A 21,584-nucleotide genomic window follows, 5' to 3' on the forward strand; every position below is an offset into this window, starting at 1 on the left:
TATTTGAAGCCAAAGTGATTAAAAAGAAAATTGAAATTGTCAAATTATTTAACAATCAATCTTTTTTCTTTTTTCTTTTTTTGGGACATGTATTTAATAGAATATCAGACCATTTTCTTAACAAGAAATGTTGTCTACCTGCTGGACTTGTTGAAAACTCAACTAAGTAGGCCCTAATTGAACACAAATCAAGCATGATTTGGTGGATTGTGGCCTGTTTCATTGGCATACAACAAAAGGAAGATGAAAAAGAAAAAAAATGAAAAATAAAAACTATGTTAGTTTCCCCTTGTTCCTGAACTGGTCCATTCAGCTTCAAGTCATCTAATCTCAATCAAATCTTCTTCTCCTAAAATAAGCCCATATAATCTAAGATGAGTTTCTAATCTTCCTCTATGGTTGGAATGAGAAAAGGAGGACAAATGAGAGAATTTGGAAAAAGAAATAAACAAAGGGGCCTATTTATGTGCATTGTGGCCCACATCGGCCAGATCAATCACTTACCAGTGCCAATATGGGCCATTTTTTGGGGACCTGCTAATATGACCCTGTTGTATTGATCATGGCTGATACTGATATATACTGATTTATCAGCCAATACCATGCGGTAATGTTGTCAAAATCCTACAACTTACGATTTACGATTTAAGACGAATTTTAAGCAAAATGATTTGAATCCACAACATTTGAATCCTTTTTTATATGAATCCCACCTTTGATGTATGACTTATCTTGAACGTTTTTATGGATGGTTACGCATGTTGACCTGTATGTATTGTGGGATGATGGTTAGAAATTCAAATATCTTTTTTTTGTTGGTCTACATAATCAAATGCCGCTTTTCCAATGTGATTCTACATTCAAAAAAGGCAACAAGAACATAAATTATAAAAGGATCCTTATATGATTTTTAAGTAAAATTTTCTTGAAATACCAAAAAGGGATTTTTTTTTTTTTTTTTTTTAAAGGAAAGATAAGAATCCTTTAACACAGTCTTAACATGCTATTACTTGGTGCATATATCAAGCCACGGGATGATTTTTGAGTTTTTAATTTTATTTACTGATTTATTTATACTTTTCATATTTTTTTGAAAATCATAAAAAGTCTTACGATTTGCAATTTGATACGTTCCAACCCCTACTGCTATTTGTGATACGATAACAATTTTGACAACATTGCCATGCGGATATTTTGAACCCTGATCCTGTAGATTTTCTTTTCTCATCAATAAAAAATGCTTATTAGTTTGAGGAGACTGATGATTGTGAAAAGAAATTGTTAAGTTGGTCGAAACAAACAGAAAGGTTGACTGAAATTAGCTGTTTCGTTGGATGTTAGAAGGTTGAGCTATATTTTATACAAGAAATTTTGTTGATGCATTCATGAGAAAATGTAAGATTAATGTGAAGGTGAGTCATTAGGAATCCCTTTTGTTCCTGCAAGTGTATCCATTGGGGTTGGCCAACACCATGTTATCATTGGCCTCAGTTGCCATCTTCAATGCTGGGTAAGTAATCCTTACTTCTGATTTCTCATGGCCCAAAAAGGTTCTGACTAGGTGATACCAACTGTTGGATTGATGGATCTTTTGTCTGTTGAAATGTGGATAGCTGTCTACACGGCTTTAATTGGGCATTTGCATGTAAGAAATGGTGAGTGGGCCCTGCCTGATGAACGACCGTGCTGGATCTCTTTTTCAATTTGCCTTTTGTATGAATGTCATAGGCATTTCTCTTTTTTATGCTCAAGATTGCATGGGTTGGTTGTTCAACTACAGCACATGCTTTTTTACTTTTGCCTATTTTGATAACATAAATAAATTGTGTTGAGAAATGATTACAAGCAGTGGTTATGCAAACACCATGAGGATCTCTTACTGTGAAATCAGACCATGGTTCTAAAACTCGGTGACTTGACTGGAAACATGGCTGAGTCGACTTGGCCAGATATCGAGCTGACTCACTGTGAAACATTGAATCTGAATTGGTTCAACTTAGCTAGACTCATCGAGTCAGCTCGCCCACTCGGTCTACTCGACACGACTCAGCACAACTCGAAGCTAGTCGCTTGAGTGAGAATATTAGTAGAAGAAAATGCATCTTAATAAGAGCATTTACCAAGCCTCTATGCACTAATTTTGTATTTAAACTGTATATATTTCATATGATTTAAATGTCTACCAGGGGTGCACATGGAACCGGTAAACCGGACCGGAACCGACCAAACCGCACGGTTTGGTCTGATTCTGAAGTGCACCGGTTCCGAAAATCAAAGAACTGAATGGTTCGGTTCGATTCTCGGTTTGGGGTCATGTAGAACCGAACTGTGAACCGAACCATAGAACCATACTTGGAACCAGACCGTAGAACTGAACTCGGAACTGAACCTGGAACCGGATTGAGTTTACAATATATTTTAGTTGTTTATTTTATTAGTTTACAATATATTTTTGTTGTCTATTTGACTCATGATTTATGGTTTACAATGCGTCCTTTAATTGTTTATGTAAATGTCTTTTTGCACACCTTGCACAATAAGTAAACCATTCATCAAATAGATCACAACATGAATGGACATGGGCTGGATTATAATTAAAAAAAAAATGCAATTGGGCTGGATGATAAAAAGCTCAGAACTGTAGAACTGAATTGGAACCGAATCGGTTTTTACGGTCTGGTTCTGGTTCGGTTCTAGGGTGCAAACGGTCCGGTTTCGGTTCCGATTTTCTTGGAACCATTAGGAACGGTTCGGTTCTGGTTTCACCCTAGAACCGGACCGAACCGACCCGTGTACACCCCTAGTGTCTACTTTTAGTAATTAAATTTCTAATTTAATTATCAAATATCGAGTCGAGTCCAATCTGAGTGTTTTGAGTCAACCCATTAAAATTGGACTCGGGTCTTAAAAATCTGACCTATTGTTTTTTAATAGGTAGATCCCGGGTATAGGACTAATTTTTAGTGGGGTTTCACACAAATAATATTTAAATTATGTATATTATATTAAGGGCATGTTTGGATTGCCCGCCCCCCAACGGTAAAGAAAAAGCAAAATGGTAAGCATTAAAAATCTAACATCCATTTGAATATTCTGAGCAAAAACCTCGAATCAGGGCCCTCTTTTTACTGAGCTGTCTTGTATGTAAACTAAGATGGGGAGATGAATCATATACGAGCTCCAAAATACGTTCTGAGTAGGTGGAACCGTCCATCAAGTGGACTCACCTTCATTGATAAATCATTGATAAAGTGGGGCCCCCCAAAAGAGTCACATGCTTTGATACAGTCCGTTCTTGCAAATATCCAAACATAGGAAAATCCCAACCACAGATCATTCTGCTCTATTCAAACGGGATCATTGTTTGACCATTTACCGTATAACGCAGTAAACCCCAGGTGTCGGGTGTAATCATTACACCTTTGCAATGGTTTACCATCGCATAGGGCAATCCAAACACGCTCTAGAGGTAAAAATCAGATCGTGCTGGACTCATTTCAGTCCCATTATAACTGGTCAACCAACCATTCAAGTGCACTCTCTAATGGGAAAGACCTTGTGCTAATGGAATTGAGACATTGTTCTATGTCCAAAAAAATAAAAATAAAAAACTAAATAAATCCTAATAAAATCCTTCTGAATCATCAGAGTCTACCATTCTTATGTCTCTACACTTCTTACATAGGGAATAGCCCATGGGAAACTTGCCCCTTAAACAATAGAGGTTAACACATTATAGCTAGTGTAAGTGATTGACCATGCATGTATGGGCCCTACTGCATGCTTATCACATGGATGCAAACCTGTGTGGGCCCTACTGCATGCGTATCATGTGGATGATCAAAACCTTCCAAGTAAGACAATAAACTATTTGCATTCCACTCATAATAATAAAATCCTTGAACAAAATATAATAGTCAAAGTCATAAGAAAATGTTCAATTACGAAACAAACATTTCAACCTCAGTGGACCTTCCTTTGTATGGACACTTGAACCCATGACCTCAATATTAAAACACGTTCTGTCTACCACTGAGCTGTTGAACCCCGACCTCAATATGCTTACATATTGACTATTTCTCTTTAATTCGGCGTTGACTTGTATAGGGTCCATATTGGAGGATGGCCAAATTAAACCCATTTTAAAAGCTGTTCCACATCGGTGTTGATTTTGAGAGATCTCAATTCCAACTTATTTACTAATCCGGGTTGAAATTTTAGACCCAGACCTACTACTTCATGCGTCCAAATTCAGGACCAGGCCCGCTTATTGTTGCGTTGGGTCCACTCAAGCATTATCACTGAAATGAGACCTAATGCCTTGTGTCATGCCAGACGTTTGCTAGGTAGACCTGTGGGTTGTAGCACTTTGACCTTGTGTGCCGGGACACTCTTCTGAACGGCAGTAGGTCACCCACCGTCCAAAGGTGCGGAGGAGAATCCCGATGTGTGTTTTAATATGGAGTTTTCGAAATCCCACTTCGAAATGGACATGGATCAGGTGGTGTTGCCAACACCACCCCCACCGGTGGTGTGTCGATGTGTTGGACACTGCGTGGCCCAACGTGATATATGGGTCTTTTATCCATGCCGTCCATCCATTTTACCCTGTCATTTTAGGGCATGAACCCAAAAAATGAAGCAGATCTGAAGCTCAAGTCGATCACACCACAGGAAAGAGTGGTGATTGATCGCCCACCATTAAAAACTTTTTGGGGTGAGAAAAGTTTTGAATCAGGATGATATTTGTGTTTTCACTTGATCCAGGTCCGAGTGACCTTATGACTATGTTGGATGATAAATAAACATTACGGTGGACCCTAGAAAGGTTTCAACGGTGGGTGTCACTATCCCATTCTTTCATGCGGTGTGGTCTACTTGATCTTCCGATCTAATTCTATTTTTAGTTCATGCCCTAAAATGAGGTCCAAAACTGATCACATTAGGCCCCACAGTGCCCACTACATTATCACACACACAGCTGGCGGTGGTGTTGGCAACACCTCCTAATCCGTGTCCCTTTCAAATGGAAACGGCTTTAGTGGATCCTTGATTGTGGGGCCTACCATGATGTATATGTATTATATCCATGATGCCCATCTGTATTGCCCTCAGCAGATAAAAATCTCAGGTGGACCACACCTCAAGAAACAGTGGTGATTGAACACCCACCATTAAAAACTACTTGGGGCCACCGGAATGTTTATTTGCCATCTAACCTATTGATAAGGTCACAGAGACCTGAATGAAAGGACCACACAGATATTAGCTCGCCCGTGCGGGGTGTTTTTAATGGTCAATCATCACTCATTACAGTGGTGTGGTCTACTGAGATTTGGATATGCTACATTTTTAAGCTTATAACACTTAAAATGATATGGACGGCATGAATACAAGACACATACATTGAGGTGGGCCCCACAGTCAGGATCCAACCAAGCTTCAAAATGCACGTTGGATTCCCGTGTCAAATGAAGCCACATACGAGTTTGAGGAAATAAAGGGGGAGTATAATATTTGTCTTTTGGCTGTTTAGTGTTTGTTAGCTTCTGACTGCTTTTTCCCAATGCTAACGTCGCTTTACTTGACGATGACTCGATCGACTGGAATTATAGACTCTGTTGCACCGTAAATTGTGCCCTGATGCATATGTGGGGCCTATGTCTGTTGATCCAGACCGTTGATTTGATCATACCGACATAAGTGGCAATGAACCAAAATATTCCAGATTAGGTCTGTGATTAATCAAGCCCTTTTGGCACTTTGTTTGGACTATTGCTGCATTTCTCTCTTTACTATCCGAATGTACGACTCTGATCGAAGGTTAGGAACCCTTATCTTGGTGGCTTTTTGTTAACTAACACATTTCCCATCTGGGGCGTTTGGATTAATGGTCAGGATCACTGAATCATGGGCGCTGTTTCTCTTGATTGGGGCATCTGGGCACTCTCTAATCCCGTTCTGATGATTCATCCTCAACCTGAGAAAGCCTGCGGGAGAGCGGACTAGGTGAGACCCCGGACTCTCCCAAGACGGTGCAGTACTCACCGTGGGGCCTACCTTGACGTATATATTCTGTATCCACACCGTTCATCCATTTTTTCAGATCATGTTAGCAATTTTTTCAAAAAAATGAAGAGATTAAATTATAAGGTAGAACACATCATAGGAAATGATAGTGATTGAACACTCTACCATTAAAAAACTTCTTAGGGTGGACCTTAATGTTTCTGTAGTATTTATTTTCCATACAATCTATTGATGAGGTCAAATAAATCTGAATGAAGGGGTGACACCTTGATGCCCAATCACCACTCTTTCCTACAATATGGTCCACCTGATAATTGGATCTATTTTATTTTTTGCATAATGCCCTAAAATGATTGGGAAAAAAGAATGGACAGCGTGAATTTAGAATACATACAAGGTAGGTCCTACAGTAAGGGCCCCACTCCCTTGGGTGAGTCCCATGTTTCACCTAATCCGATCTCGAGAGTGATGCAGTGGAACCCACAGCGGATTAGGTGCGGCCCCCTTTACCGAAAATGAAGAAAATCCAAATCTCAAGTGGACCATGTTATAAGAAACAATGGTGATTGAGCGCCCTACTATTAAAATCTTCCACGAGCCACCATTATATTTATTTATCCTTCTAATACGTTGATAAGGTCATATAAACCCGGACGAAGGAAAAACAAATATCAGCTTGATCTAAAACTTTTGTGGTCCATTAATAGTTTATTTCCTATCATATAGTCCACTTTAGAGTTACTTCATTTCTCAGATCATGTTCTAAAATGATATGGCAATACGGATGAACAAGGTAGATATAAAATACATACATCAACATTTTTGAGCTCATGCTCTTAAATGATCCGGAGAAATGGATTAACAAAGTAGATATATAATACATACATCAAGGTGGACCCCACATTAAGGGTTGCACCGTCTTTAGGGAGGCTGGGGCCGCACCTAATCCGCTACCGTGAGACCCTACCCAAATGGCACACGTATGAGATCCGAGTTTTGCATGCGATGGACGGACGTGAGAGACGGGCTAGCCTCGATCCATTACCACCCCTGCTAATTTTTAACCACCGAATTAGTAGCGTGCAGTGAATCCAATACTGTCTGGTGTCTGACACAGGTTCCAACCTAGTACACCTGTGCGAGATCCTAGCCATTCATCAGGTAAGACACCGTGAGCGTGACCAGACCCAAGATCAGGCCGGTCGACTGACAAGGTAAATATTGGCTGTTTGTCTTTCTTTACTTTTTTTTTTTTTACTTTTTTTCTCTAAAATGCAAATTCTCTCTCCTGAATCTCTCCGCCCGATGATATAGTCTGATATTTTTTATTATAGCAAAGCATGTTCACAGCTGCACATACTTTGTGAATGGCTCGGATCTTACACACGTGTTCTACATTAGCACATGTGCCATTAGTCATCTACATTGCTGACCATCTCTTGGCTTATGTGCCAATGCTTCAGTGCATCATGCACAAAGCACATCAAATGTGCCTTAGGGGACAACTTTCCATTGACCATTGTCCATTTTCAATGACTCAATATGTTTTACATGTGACAGCATGCCAAATGTGAAATGTGCCTATGTATACACGTGTCATTATCTACTTTCAAGTGCCCACATGCATCAAACGTCTAATCCGTTACTTGTGTCACATTTGTCATTATATAACTTTAAGCACCCCTCATGTGCCGTGTGTAACACCATCAACCTTATAAGCACTCTGCAAGTGCCAATGGCTATCTTTGAGCATCCCATATGCCTCACATGTTAATTTGGCATATGCTAGTGATTACTAGGATTTATTTATTTTCATTTAACTAAACAATAGATTAAGAAACATGCTCCAAAAATTTTAAGAGATGGAAATTTTTTTTAAAAAAAAAACTTGAAAATGATGATAAAATCATAATAATTATAATTTTCCAATGAATTTTTGATTGCATAACTCGACATGTAATTCATTGGTCAGAGCAGACATAATAGGAGACAGTAAAAAAAAATAATAATAAATTATGGTCATTATGAAGTTACAATACATTGTAATAGAAAATTTCTATCCAAACATAGGGTTAATATATTTTTCTTATTTATTTGATATCTCTTAATAATGAAAAAGCATTTTCAGTGGACTTTTATCGTGAATATCTAAACATTAAAAAAATGGTTAAATTACTTGTCGACTAGGAGATAGGTATCATAGTTTGTAATCAATACACTTATCATTATATATAATTATGACTAACCAAATCAACAGTAAAAACAAACATTTAAAAAAAGAAAAAACAAAGTTTTCTTTCCCACAATTTTCTGAAAATAAGGTTTTTCAAGAAATATTGTTTTCTTTTTCACGCTTTCGAAGAATTCATTCAAACAAGCTGAAAGACCAACTAAATTCTGGTCATTGATACAGTTAAGGCGGAATCCATAATTTGGATATTTTATTTTAATCTAATTATATGCTACCTATGCAATTTCAAAGTGCATATCATCTGTCACACTGCCAGAATAATGAAGATCTTTTCTTTTCTTTTTCAAATTTATTAGGATCTAAGCCTTTTCACATCCCAAACGCCCAGCTGCTTCTCTGATTGCCTAGGAATGATGAAGTACAGGCATTTATACTGCAAATATGTTTCTTGGGCCTCTCAGCTGTACACGTGGTATTACATGAACTTTCAACCGTTCAAATGGTAAGGTCCAACATAAATTGATCGGAGGAATTTTTCATATAGCCGCCTACCTACTATTTAAGAACTTCCAAAAACTTGCCTTAGTTTTCATGGTTAGTCATTAAATTACCCATATGAAAGTCTTTTTTGTATTTTTGTATTAACCAATCTGCATACACTTTTCACTGTGATGTTAATAAGAAATTCACAGTCCATCCACTTTGCCACCTCATTTTAAGACAAACACCACGCTAAAATGGGCAATTTGCGACGTATTTTTGCGACCGACTTTGTCGGTCGCTAAAACCTCTTAGTTTAACGACGAATTTCATCCGTCGCTAATCGAAAAAGTCCGTCGCTAAGCCCGTGTTTGTGGAAAATCCCGTCTGAACGTCGCTGAATTTAGCGACGGACCCAAATCCGTCCCTACAATCTGATTTACGACGTATTTACGACAAATTTTGGTCCGTCGTTAGTAGGCGACGGACGAAATCCGTCGCACATTTTTATTTTGTCACCCCTAAAATTCAAAACATCAAATGGCGCGCTTTTAGTTGCTTTTGCGACGGATCATGTCCGTCGTAAAAGGACTTGCCTTGACATCAATTTACTTCATTTTTATAGGAATATGGTGGAAAATTAAGTTTTTTTGTAGTCTAATAATTGTTTTTTAATAGAATTTCAGTGGTCTAATTGTACATATTTGTATCTAAGATTATTTTTTTACAATCGATTGAATGCAAAAAGAAAATTTATTTTGTTTTTATATCAAATGAGTGAAATTTTTATTTTTATTTTTAATTTAAAATTAATATTTAAATGATTTGTAATATCACATGAAAAAGAATATTAAAAAGTTTTAAAAAAATTAACAATGTTTGAGAAAAAAATTAGATTTTGAAAAAATAAAAATAGTGATTTAATAAAAATCTATTTTGTGGGAAAAAAGAATTTTGAATAAAGTTGATAAATTTGAAAAAAAAAAAAAAAGCATTTGATTTTGAGAAAAAAATAATATCCTGAAAAAGAAAATAATTTTTTTTTTAAATGTGAAAATTTTCAATGTGGGCCCCACCATAATATTTTATAAAAACAATGAGATTTTGAAAAAAAATTATATCATTTTAAAAAGGAAAATTGAAAAGTTGAAAACAAAATGATGCTTTTAAAGAAAAAAATAACCATTTTGGAATTTTTGGGAAAAAAATTAAAATTTGGGAAATTTTTTGAGATTTTGAAAATAAAAATTTAGAATTTATATTTTAATTTTTTTGAAATATTTTATAATAAAAATGATACTTTGTTAAAAGTTTTCAAAGAAAAATTAAGAGTAAAAAAATATACATTTTGAAAAAAAAAATATTATTTTTAAATAGAAATTGAAATTTATCTATGAAATAAAAAATATTTGTTAATAAATTATTAGGTACATCCACTAATTGAACCTTTAAACGTTAAAATCAAATTTCACTCAAATTGTTGATCAATCTTGTATGCCCAATATCTTCCTCATATGTAGCTTGATCGAGGTGAGTAACTAGTCAAATTGTGGGTATTGATCAGCAAAGTTGTGTGAATGGACTAGACATGTAAAATGGGCCAAATATTCTGGTCAAAATTATGACCCAACTTAGTAACGTGGTGAGAACCTAAAAGGTGGGCCCCATCATGATGTGTGTTGAACATCAACACCATGCATTTGATGTGTCCCCTTTAGTTTATGAGATATCTCAAAAATCATCCGTATACGAAACTCAGGTGGGCCATACCAACTAAAATCATGTGAAGACATCCTAAAAAATTATAAAAACACTTGGTGGGGCCCACATGAGTTTTGGATACGGCTGAAACTTGGTCTGACCTCTCATCCAAGTAGGACACACATAATGAGTGGGTTGGATATGTGAATCACATTTAGGCAGACCCAATATATGATTATGAATGTTTCAAGGAAACCCCTCTCTACTATATTTAGGTGAGTTACTCATTACCCTTACCAGAGTAAACTCTGTGGGGTCCACCATTATTTATTTATTTTATCCACTTCGTTCATCCATGTTAACAGATAATTTGAGGTGTAAAGAACAAAAAGGAAGCATATCCAAAGCTCAAGTGGACCAAACCACGGGAAATAGTGTGATTGAACCTCTACCATTGAAAAATTCTTGGAGGCCATAGAAGTTTTGGATCAAGCTGATGTTTGTGTTTTATCTTCATTCATATATTTTTGATATTATGAACAGGTTGGATGGCAAATAAATATTACTGTGGGCCCAAGGAAGGTATGAACGTGGAAATCATTATTCCACACTATTCCATGTGGCATGGTCCACTTGAGTTTTGGATTTACTGAAAATTTGGAATCAATCCATATCGTTCATCCATTTTTCGAGATCATTTTAGAGAATTATCCAAAAAATGAATCATATCCAAAGATTAAATGGACCACGCTACAAATAAGGGAAACAGATTGGCTACTCCCCTTAGCACCCGCCAATGGCTGGTGGTCGGTGCTCTGTGGGCCCCACCATGATGTATGTGTTTCATCCATGCCGTTCATCTATTTTTAAAGATCATCTTACGGCATGAGACCAAAAATGAGGTATATCCCAATCTGAAATGGACCATATTATAGGAAACAGTGTTTAATGAGCGTCAACCATTAAAAACGTTTCGGGGGCCATAAAAGTTTTGGATCCAGATGATTTTTGTTTTTCCCCTTCATCTAGGCCTATATGACCTAATAAACAGATTGGATGTCAAATAAACAGTACAGTGGGCCTTTGGAGGATTTTAATGATGGATATCCAATCACTATTGTTTTCATGTGGTGTGGTCCACCTGAGATTTATATACCTCTCATTTTTGGAATAAATTCCTAAAATGATATTTAAAAATGGATGAATGTAATGGATGAAATACATACATTATGGTGGGGCCCACAGAGCACCAATCACCAGCCAAGGGGCTGGTGCTGGGGAGACTAGGGACGCAAATTTCCTGCGAAAGCCTTTCGCATCAAGTTCCTGCACAAGGATGCTGGGTGGGGCCCACCGTGATGTTTTTGATCAATCCACCCCGTCCATACGTTTTTATAGCTCATTGTAGGACGTCTGATCAAAAATGAGTTAGATCCACAACTCAATTGAGTCACACAAGAGGGAAAATTGGGGAAAGAAATTTGTACCGTTGAAACCTTCCTGGGCTCCATTCTGATGTCTATGGGCCATCTAAACCGTTTATAAGGTCACTCTCAATAGGATAAAGTGAAAGAACCGAAAAAATATCTTGATACAGAACTTTCATGTCCATAAGAATGTTTCAGCAGTGCTCACCGAATCCCCATTGTTTCCTCTCTTGTGGCTCACTTGAACTTTGGATCCACCTAATTTTTGGTCATGTGTCCTAAAATGATCTACTAAAATGGATGAACGGAGTGTATTTCTCCAAAATATCTCGTGGGGCCCCACCCAGCTTTCTTGCGCAGGAAATTCCTGTGAAAGCCTTTCGCAGGAAATCCGCGTTCGGAGAGTAGCAACTGAAGTGAGTCAGCAAACTCCGTAGGCCCCACCATGATGTACGTTTTGTATCCACACCTTCCATCCATTTGGAGAGATAATTTTAAGGCAATATCCAAAGAACGAGTTAAATCCAAAGATTGTGTGGTCCACCCAAGATTTAAATTCAAAGCCCCAGTGGACCGACCCACGTACGTCCAACCAATATTGTTTTCTGATTGTGTGGTACAACCAAGATTTATTTCAATCTATTTTTTATGCATCTTATACAAAATGATGTCGTAAAATGGATGGACGGAGTGGATGAAACAAATCTATCATGGTGGGCCCATAGAGCGATGCCAGGTCCAAACGTCAACTTACCGTTTTGAATCCAAGTTTGCATTGTGAGTCTTGTATTTTATGTAAAATAGTGGTGACTCGTCCATAACAATAATGGCTGAGATACAGAGTTATCCAGACCATCCAAATAATCATTCTAGGTGCAAATAGTAAATATTTATAATTTTATTACGTAAAAAAATCTTAACCATGCAGAAAATGGTCCCATGCATGTACGACCATTAATAGAGCTTGTGTTATGAATTATGGTAAACTCACAATATATGGATTTGAAAATTTTATCTTATTTTCAACCGAAAACCATCCCATGCCCGCTCCTCTTTTCCCTCTTTTCATCTTTTCCCTCTCCTTCATCTTCCATCTCATCTTCCATCGAGAAATCCTCCCAGGGCCGTTGGAGCGTCATCTTCCATCGAGCATCATCTTCAAATAGGTGAGTTTTTCTTTCTCCACACCACTTTCTGTTATGTTTAGATCTTTACTTTCTGTTGAATTAATGCCTGTCCACCATTGAAACAATCGGGGCCTGTGGATGTCTCTCTCTGATGTCTTGTGGCTTTGGAAATGTGGTTTTGGATGGGTATATGATGAGTGATTGCTAGCTACAATGCACATGCAGACGGTAGATGAGTGACCCCCACCATTTAAGATGGACACAGCCCTACAAGGACGGACTTCGTCCAGATAGGAGCTCTCGTTCTCTCTCTCAATCGATTGATAGCGGTGGTTCTCTCAATCTCTCTCTCAATCGATTGATAGTGGTGGTTCTCTCTCAATCTCTCTCTCATTCTCACTCCCAGTGCCATGATTGGAAACCCCCTGGATTCGGAACCCCCATGATTGGAAACCCCCTGTTTTTTTGGGTGTTGGGTTTGTGTAATTGTTATGGGAATTGATATTTTCAGCCTCTTGGTTTTGATAGATACACCCCCTTTTTGAACTCATTGTCATTGTAATGTTGCAATGCACTTTGTTTTGTCAGATGTGGGTTTATGTGTACTTGGTTTTGGAAAAAAAAATTCATGTTTGGGTACCTCTGGATCATGTGTTTGGGTGATGGGTTTTGTTGGTTTTGTTAGAGATCTTTGTATTTATGGAATTCTGAGCTTTTTCATTTTCTGACATTTCACTTTCACATGTGTGCTTGTAAAATGCATTTTCTGTGGAATGTTGTGCTTTTGGTTCTGTGGTTATTTTTTCCCCTCTTGAATTTTATGGTTTTTGTCAGATGGGGTTTTTGGGTCTCTGAGTTTTTATAGGTATTTGTGAGGAAAATGATATTTGCATCCTTTCTTTATAGTCTGGAACTTTCTGTCAGGAAATGGCAGAAAAATGGGCCTAGCTATCAAAAGAAGGGATTGCAATTAAGGTATTGTATTATGGTTTTGTGGCTTCTTTTAGATGGAGTTTTTTTTTTTTTCTTCACATGTAGATTGCTCCTGTCCAAAGTAGCTTGGAGAAGAAAAAGAATGACCTCGGCCTGTTTGGACATGACAATCCAAAATGTGGACATGAAAAACCCCTCTGGGAATACTTAGATAACGGAGAACTACAGATCCACAATAGATATATGTTGTTTGCTTCCAAGGTGTAGTTTTCCATGGAAATGTTAAGAGGTCAGCAGTTAAACACTATAAGCTGTATCTCATAACCTTGGAAATCGGCATCTAACATTTTTTTTTTTTTTTGGGGGGGTGGGAAATAGATATCCACATTTTATAAGTAAAACTTTAGAATTAGAAATCGAATTTTGTAGTTACTTCATTACAGAAACAGTGGTAAACTCCATGTTCAAGGAAATTGAATTCATTTCTTCTAAATCCAAAACCTCCTTACGAGAAAGAAAAGGACAGACAGTAGAATCTCTCTTTTTTCAAATAATAAAATTTCAGAATAACAGCCCAAGGTATTAGATAATGCCTCGTTGAATAGAGTGCCATGACGTTTCAGTTTGTACAAGTGGGTCATAGGGTTCAGGGATGTAGACTGTTGATATGATTGGACAACACTCTAGATGGCCTTGTGCCAAAATCTCATGTATCCAAAACTCTAAATAATTGTGTCTTCAGGCTTATTTATTTATTTATTTTAAATGTGGTTGTATATTCCTTAAAGTTGCTGCAATTTTCCAGTTGTATTAAAGCTATGATAGGTGGATCCTTGAAGAAACAGGAGTGCAAGATACTTGAACAAGGAAAATGATAAGGGATCCACCTTTCCTTTTCCCAACATTTGAAATCCATACTTGCTTGTATTTTTGCACCTTTTAATACAAGTTGGTTTTACAAACTCAAGTACTTCCATTTACACTAGTCCTTTTGGTGATGCTGTTAAGAAAGATAAACTATTGCAAATGGTGAGATTTGGTGTTGAGATGGTTTTCAGTTTAAGGATAGCACTATGAGAAAGTACATGTTGATTTCCCTAATTTTGATATTTGAAGATGGGCACTATGAGTTGTTGCTGATGTATTTAATTCTTTCACAAGTTTTGTTTACTGTTTTGTGTGTCTATCATCTGTTTGCTTTATTTTCTTTTACAGGGTTTAGAAATCATATCATGACCTTATAATGGTTGAATGTAAACAATGTGAAACATATTTCTTCATCCAAAACTTACCTCTAGTCAAATGCTTCACTTACCCACATTAGGCAGCAAACTGAAGTTCTCAGCTACTGTTGCATTCTGTCATTTACCTAGCTGCACTCTATTTCATTTTCCATCTCTTTTGAAGTGGTTTTGGTACTGATAACATCATAAAAGTAATTCAAGTGGGAGATGACACTACAAGAAAAGAGGGCAAAGCTGGCAGTTTTCAAGGATTTGCAAGGACCTCAGTAGCATTGGAGATACTGGTATCATCATCATCATTGCATGAGTTATTATTGAGATACTTCTGTACACAATATTGTGTACAGAATTCACCCACCATCCATTGGTTGAAATCTGAATAGAATGTGTAGGGACTCTTGTTGGTTGTTTCATACTAATGTCCAACATTCATATCAATAGTTATAGTACAATATCTATCTTTTGGTTTGGGGTGATTGTAGTTGTAATTTCAGTGACAAAGGAAGGAGTGAAGTTCTCTACCAGGGGTGATATTGGAACTGCAAATATTGTTTGCCAGCAAAATACCTCTATGGACAGGGTGCGTTAGATATTGACTGTTTTTCCCCCTTTGTGAACAACTTGAGGCATTTCTCTCCATTTAAGTGGTTGGGGTTTTGTTTTTGCAGTGACCAAACTAGTCTGCACATCTGGATTGGGCATATTGCCAGTTGGACTGTTGCTTCAATTCTACTGTTTATTGGTAAAATTCAAAATGGGTTGTGGTGTTCGAGTACCATTTTATTTTTTATTTTATAGAGCAAACACTACGAACTGTGCTACAGGCAGGTAGTTGCAGTCAGTTCCTATCATTTTATTTGTTTAAACATGTCATGGTTGGACTGGAACAGACCATTGTTTGGATTTGGACCAAACTGCTGACAGAAAGGTCTGGTCTAGCAGCCCCTCAACATCTACAGTCCCCTTTTTCTGAAGGATAGGAAACCAAAATAGGACAGGATTTTAAAGCACAGGCTGAAACAGGTGAAATCAAGGACATTACTTGAATGCTACTGAAGGTACATGCGAAGAAATGATCAAAAGGGCCGTATTTGCCAGGGAATTGGGAGTTCCAACATGGCAGGAATCTGAAATTTTGCCTTGGCTTCCCTTTCACAGATTCATTTTGCCGAACATATCAATGTATTCGAGAGTTCGTCAAGCTTTCAGATACAAAATAGGTGAACAATCGATGTCTATAGTCATGGTTCGTGGGAAACTTGAACCCTTTATTTTCTTTTCTTTAATAACTTTAATGTTCTTTCCATATTGTTTGTAAATTGCAATGATATTGTAAATGTTGTTCATTGGTGGATCAGAGCATTGAGAATGCTTGGAAGGGGAGGAAAAAATCATATTTGAATTTGAATTTCCAGTAGCATCAGCAAGATAAAGAAAGAAATATGTACGCCTAGATTTTAGTATATTGCGTTATCATTTTTTTCTCTCTTATTTTTTTTTTGGCATATATTGTAGATATCCATAATCACAAGTGGCTGGGACCTGGAATAATAACTTCTATAGTTGGTGCAGCAGTATTTGTAGTAAGCTGCGTAGTGGCCCTTGTTTCAATCCACATACATCTCACATAAATGTAAGCTTAAGAGATTGGAGATTATCCACCGCACTTCACATCGTCTTCCGATCAGTACACCAATTAGAGGTAGCATTTTCCCCTCATAACTCGTATCTTCTGAATAAGAAAGTAATTTCTCTTTGAATAGGCTTTACTCTATAGATTCTGCTTTCCTTAATCCATGAAAGGAATCATGATGTGAAGGGCGTTGCACTCATTGTAGAAGATCAAACGTACATCTAATTTATCATGTTTCAGTACATGGCTGTCAGGAAAAATGTCTAAAAGTTTTGAAACAATTCTTGGAGCATCAGTATATAGAAGAGGAATGGTTCAATCAACAAGTATTGAACAATTCTTATTCCCCTTCGATGCAAAATAAATGAATGGTGTGGTCTTAGTTTATTCCAACACGTAGGTAATGTTTGCATGTTTGTCGTCTACAGTTATCTTGGGGCATGGAAATGATAGCTTGTTTTGTGTTTATTTGGATGTCATGGATAGAGGTATTGATGCCTACAATTTTTTGCTTGGAAAAGTGATCCCTCTTCAATTTGGTTATGTTGGTGTTGTGAATCGTAGTCAGGAGGTAATCCCTTTACGAAACACTAGATGTTGAAATTAGCAGGTGTGTAGACTTGAAGATGATGTTAGAATCGACAAAAACAACACCGTGTTAGTCAGTTGTAATGGTAATGTGTCAATGTTAACATCTTATTCTTCTTTCTCCAGCATATATGTATTTTTCATTTCACCGTAGATAACTAAGAAGTCGAGAGCTGCATACAATTGATTTCAACATCTAAAGATCTTTTCAAACTGTATTGTGCTTTCCCAGTGAATGCTATGAAGTTAAGCTCTTACTTGAACCTCTAATGGGTAGGATGAATTCTAATATTTTATGTTATTAATTGGTTTCAGTTGATTAAACTATTCACTTTCCATGGATTTGAGCTAGTTATTTGAAATATATGAGGGTTGACTAAACTAGTCTTTTCTTGGATTGAATTTGGTTGTTTGTAATATATGTAGGAAGGGCTCAAAAGAAGGTTGAACAAGCAGATATTAAGTAGCCAATACAAGGCAAGGCATAGCCAACAGTTGAAGTTCCGGATAATTTCTTTTGTATGCTTTCTAGTTTAGGAGAAGTGTTTAGTTAGGAAGGTTAAAAGTGAATTTTTGTTGGAGTGGGTCACTTGGGTCATTTCCTCTTTTTATTGAATTGAATTGTTACCAAATTTGTGAATAGGATTCTTATCAAACAATAGCGTGAATTATTTTTGAATGACTATCAGGTGCAAGACTAAAAATAAAAATAATAATAATCATTATTTCTGAACTACGACGGATTTGGGGTCCGTCGCTAATCCGTCGCCAATGTTTTTAGTGACGACTATTTTTTGAATATTGCCGACGGATTTTTTATTTTTTACGACAAATATTATCCGTCGCTATTTGGCGACGGACCTTATCCGTCGCAAATTAAACTACGGATTTATCCATTGAAACAAAAAAACGACCCAATAAACAGCGACGGACCCAGTGACGGACGAATTCCGTCGTTTATTTGGTTTTACGACGGATTTGGTTCGTCGCAAATCAGCGATTTTGGCGTTGTGAAACATGAGACAAATCCAAAAATTAAGTAGGCCACACGACAAGGAGTGGGAAGGGAAATGCACAGCCTAGAAAGTTTTCTAGGGTCCATTGCGATATTAAGATTGCAACCAAGTTGTTTAAGGTCAGTCTCATTAAATTAAGAAAAAAAATATTAGCTTTGATCCAACACTTCTTTAACCCCACAAATGTTTTAATGGTGGCCATTCCTTGTCTCGTGGGTTCACTTGAGCTTTCCATATGTGGACTATAGGAGTTTCAACATAGGGTCATAGGTTAGGTCCTTACTCATGCCTCAATGGTAGACTCACAAGAGTTTCAATATGAAGTATCATGAATTGGAGTGTCATTGTGTTGAAAATCCATTGTGGTGTGTGTGGGGGGTGTGAGTGTGTGTTAAATAAACCAAAATACAAGGTCATGGGTTTAGGTACCCATTGTGGTGACATTGTTGGGGAACCAAGGAAACACCTAGAAACGAATCAAGCAAAGTACATGTAATCACACAACCAAGTCCAAACAAGAATAATTTGAATTTTATGTAGAAAAACTCTTCCAGGAAAAAACCTCAGCACAAAGCAACAAATAATGCACTATGAAAATAAAAATAAAAATTACAAGAGATAAAGTGTTACTGATTCGAACAAGCTTCAAATCCACTTCACACGCTCTAGTTATGCCCTTGAAACCCTTAGGAGTGAATTAGAAAGCTCTCTTTATTATCCTAATCCTGATTACACTATATATATATAGTAATCACAACCGGAATAGGAAATAAATCTTGCACTTATGCAATTCTGTGCACATCTTCGATGTCGATCATCAATGTCATTAAACTTACTTCGATGACATTGAGTAGCAATACAAAAACGTTTTAGCAACCAATATGAGATTTTTCAGATTTTCTCAATGGAAGCGAACATCTTTCGATGGTATCAAATGATTTGTCGATGACATCGACAAACCTTGTTATTGATTAATTTAAGACATAAAAAACAATCTCCACCATGTCTTCAATTTTCATTTATCATAGCTCATTATCCTCATCTCTAATTTCATCTTTCATCATATCTCTACCATCACTTCTCATATACACAGTCTTCCATTTACGCTTTCTTTAAGCCAAGAGAAGTTACATGGAACTTTAACTTTTATGTGGGAACCACCTTAATAAACATGTCAGATGGATTCATGCTTGTGTGAATCTTCTCTAGAGTCACGCCATATTCCTTAAGTACCTATCGGATAAAATGATGACACACATCAATATATTTAGTGCGTGAGTGATAAATAAAATTATTAACCAAATTAATCACGCTCTCCCTGTCACAATTGAATAACACGACCTCCTAATGAAGCCCCAATTAATTTATCATTCTTCTCAACTAAACAACTTTCTTAAATGTTTCTGTCACCGTTATGTACTCAGCTTCAGTTTTGAAAAGAGCTCCATAGACTGGAGCTTCGACATCCAACTGATCGCTCTACCCGCTAGTATAAATGAGTAACCAAAATTCGACTTTCTATCAACCACACTACACCCATAATCAGAATTCACATAGCTTACAAGTTATCCCCTAATTTCTCAAATGATAAGACATAGTCATATGTACCTCGAATATATCAAAGTAGTCATTTCACTGCTTCCGAATGTTGCTTATTAGGGTTAGATATGTATTTACTAACAACACTCACCGCATATAAAATATTTGGTCTTATATAGACTATGACATACATCAAGTTGCAAAATATGCTCGAACAAGGCATACAAGACAACATATTTTTCTTCATCTATTTTTAGGACACTGCTTAGAACAAATTTAAAATGAGCAGCGTGAAGAATACTGACCGGCTTTGCCTTGTCCATCCCATACTTTATCAATACCTTTTTAAGGTATTCAGCCTGAGATAACTATAGTTTGCTCCTCTCTTTGTCTTTGTGTATGTCAATGCCGAGAACTTTTCTTGCACCCCCATATCTTTCATCTCAAATGTCCCTAATAACTAAGTCTTCAATATATTGATATCAAACATGCGATACACATATTATCAATATACAGTATCAAGATAATGAAATTCACTTCATCCAATCCTTACTGAAGTAAGATACCATTTATTTTAACTTTCCATAGTTCAAAATAGTTTTTAGCAAATTATTTTTCTATATCGAACTTCGGGTCAGATGCCATTGATACATTGCTTTCAAATTCGATCTGCTTCCCAATGTTAGCTCTAATACCACTTGTTGAGGAACTGTGGAAATACTTAGAGACGAATTAAGCAAAGTACTCGCAATTGCACAACCAAATCTAAACACAAACAATCTGAATTTTACGTGCAAAATCCTTGTGGGAAAAAAACCACTGCACAAAGTGACAAGTAATGCACTATGAAAGCAGAAATTAAAAGAGATAGAGTGTTACTGATTCGAACAAGCCTCGAATCCACTTCACAAACTCTAGTTATATCTTTGAAATCCTTTAGAACAAATTAGAAAATCTTCTCAATTACCATGATCCCGGTTACACCTGATTATGATACTATATATAGTATCACAATTAGAATATAAAATAAATAATGCAGACACAATTCTACGCACATCTTTGATGAGACCTTCGATGCTGACCATTGATGTTATCAAATTTACTTTGATGACATCAAGTAGCAATACTAAAACGTTCTAGCAACCAATATGAGATTTTCTATTTTTTTTTTTTTTTTAATGGAATCGAGCATCTATTGATGGACAGATTTAAGACATCAACAATAGAAATCCCACTTTAGTGTGAGTGAGTGACAAAAAAAAAAAAAAAACTCATGCTCCAAAATATGTTCTTTCACAAAAGCTCATGAATTTTTTGATGGTTCGCATTCAATCTCCACTTTCCTGTTGCGAGGCTCACTTGAGTCTAGATCTAGAGCTTTGGATTTTATTTGTTTTCCCAGGGTAGGCATTCAAGGTCGTGTGGCTCACTTGAGGTTTGAGCTTTGGATATTCCTCTTTTTTCCATTTCATGTCCTAAATTGAGGCGGCAAATGGATGTACAGGGTGGATTCCTCACAAATGGGTCCCATCCGGATTAGAAAATCTAAATATCCCAATCACAGCAATCAGCAATGAGTGTCGCCACCTAGAGAAAACGATAGCATTTTGATATGAAAAGCCAAATTACCACACCTGTCAAAGCACCTACTCACCATAAAATATCTCTTCTAATC

This window comes from Magnolia sinica, chromosome 6 (genome assembly GCF_029962835.1).
Source record: "Magnolia sinica isolate HGM2019 chromosome 6, MsV1, whole genome shotgun sequence".
In the NCBI taxonomy this organism is placed as follows: domain Eukaryota; kingdom Viridiplantae; phylum Streptophyta; class Magnoliopsida; order Magnoliales; family Magnoliaceae; genus Magnolia; species Magnolia sinica.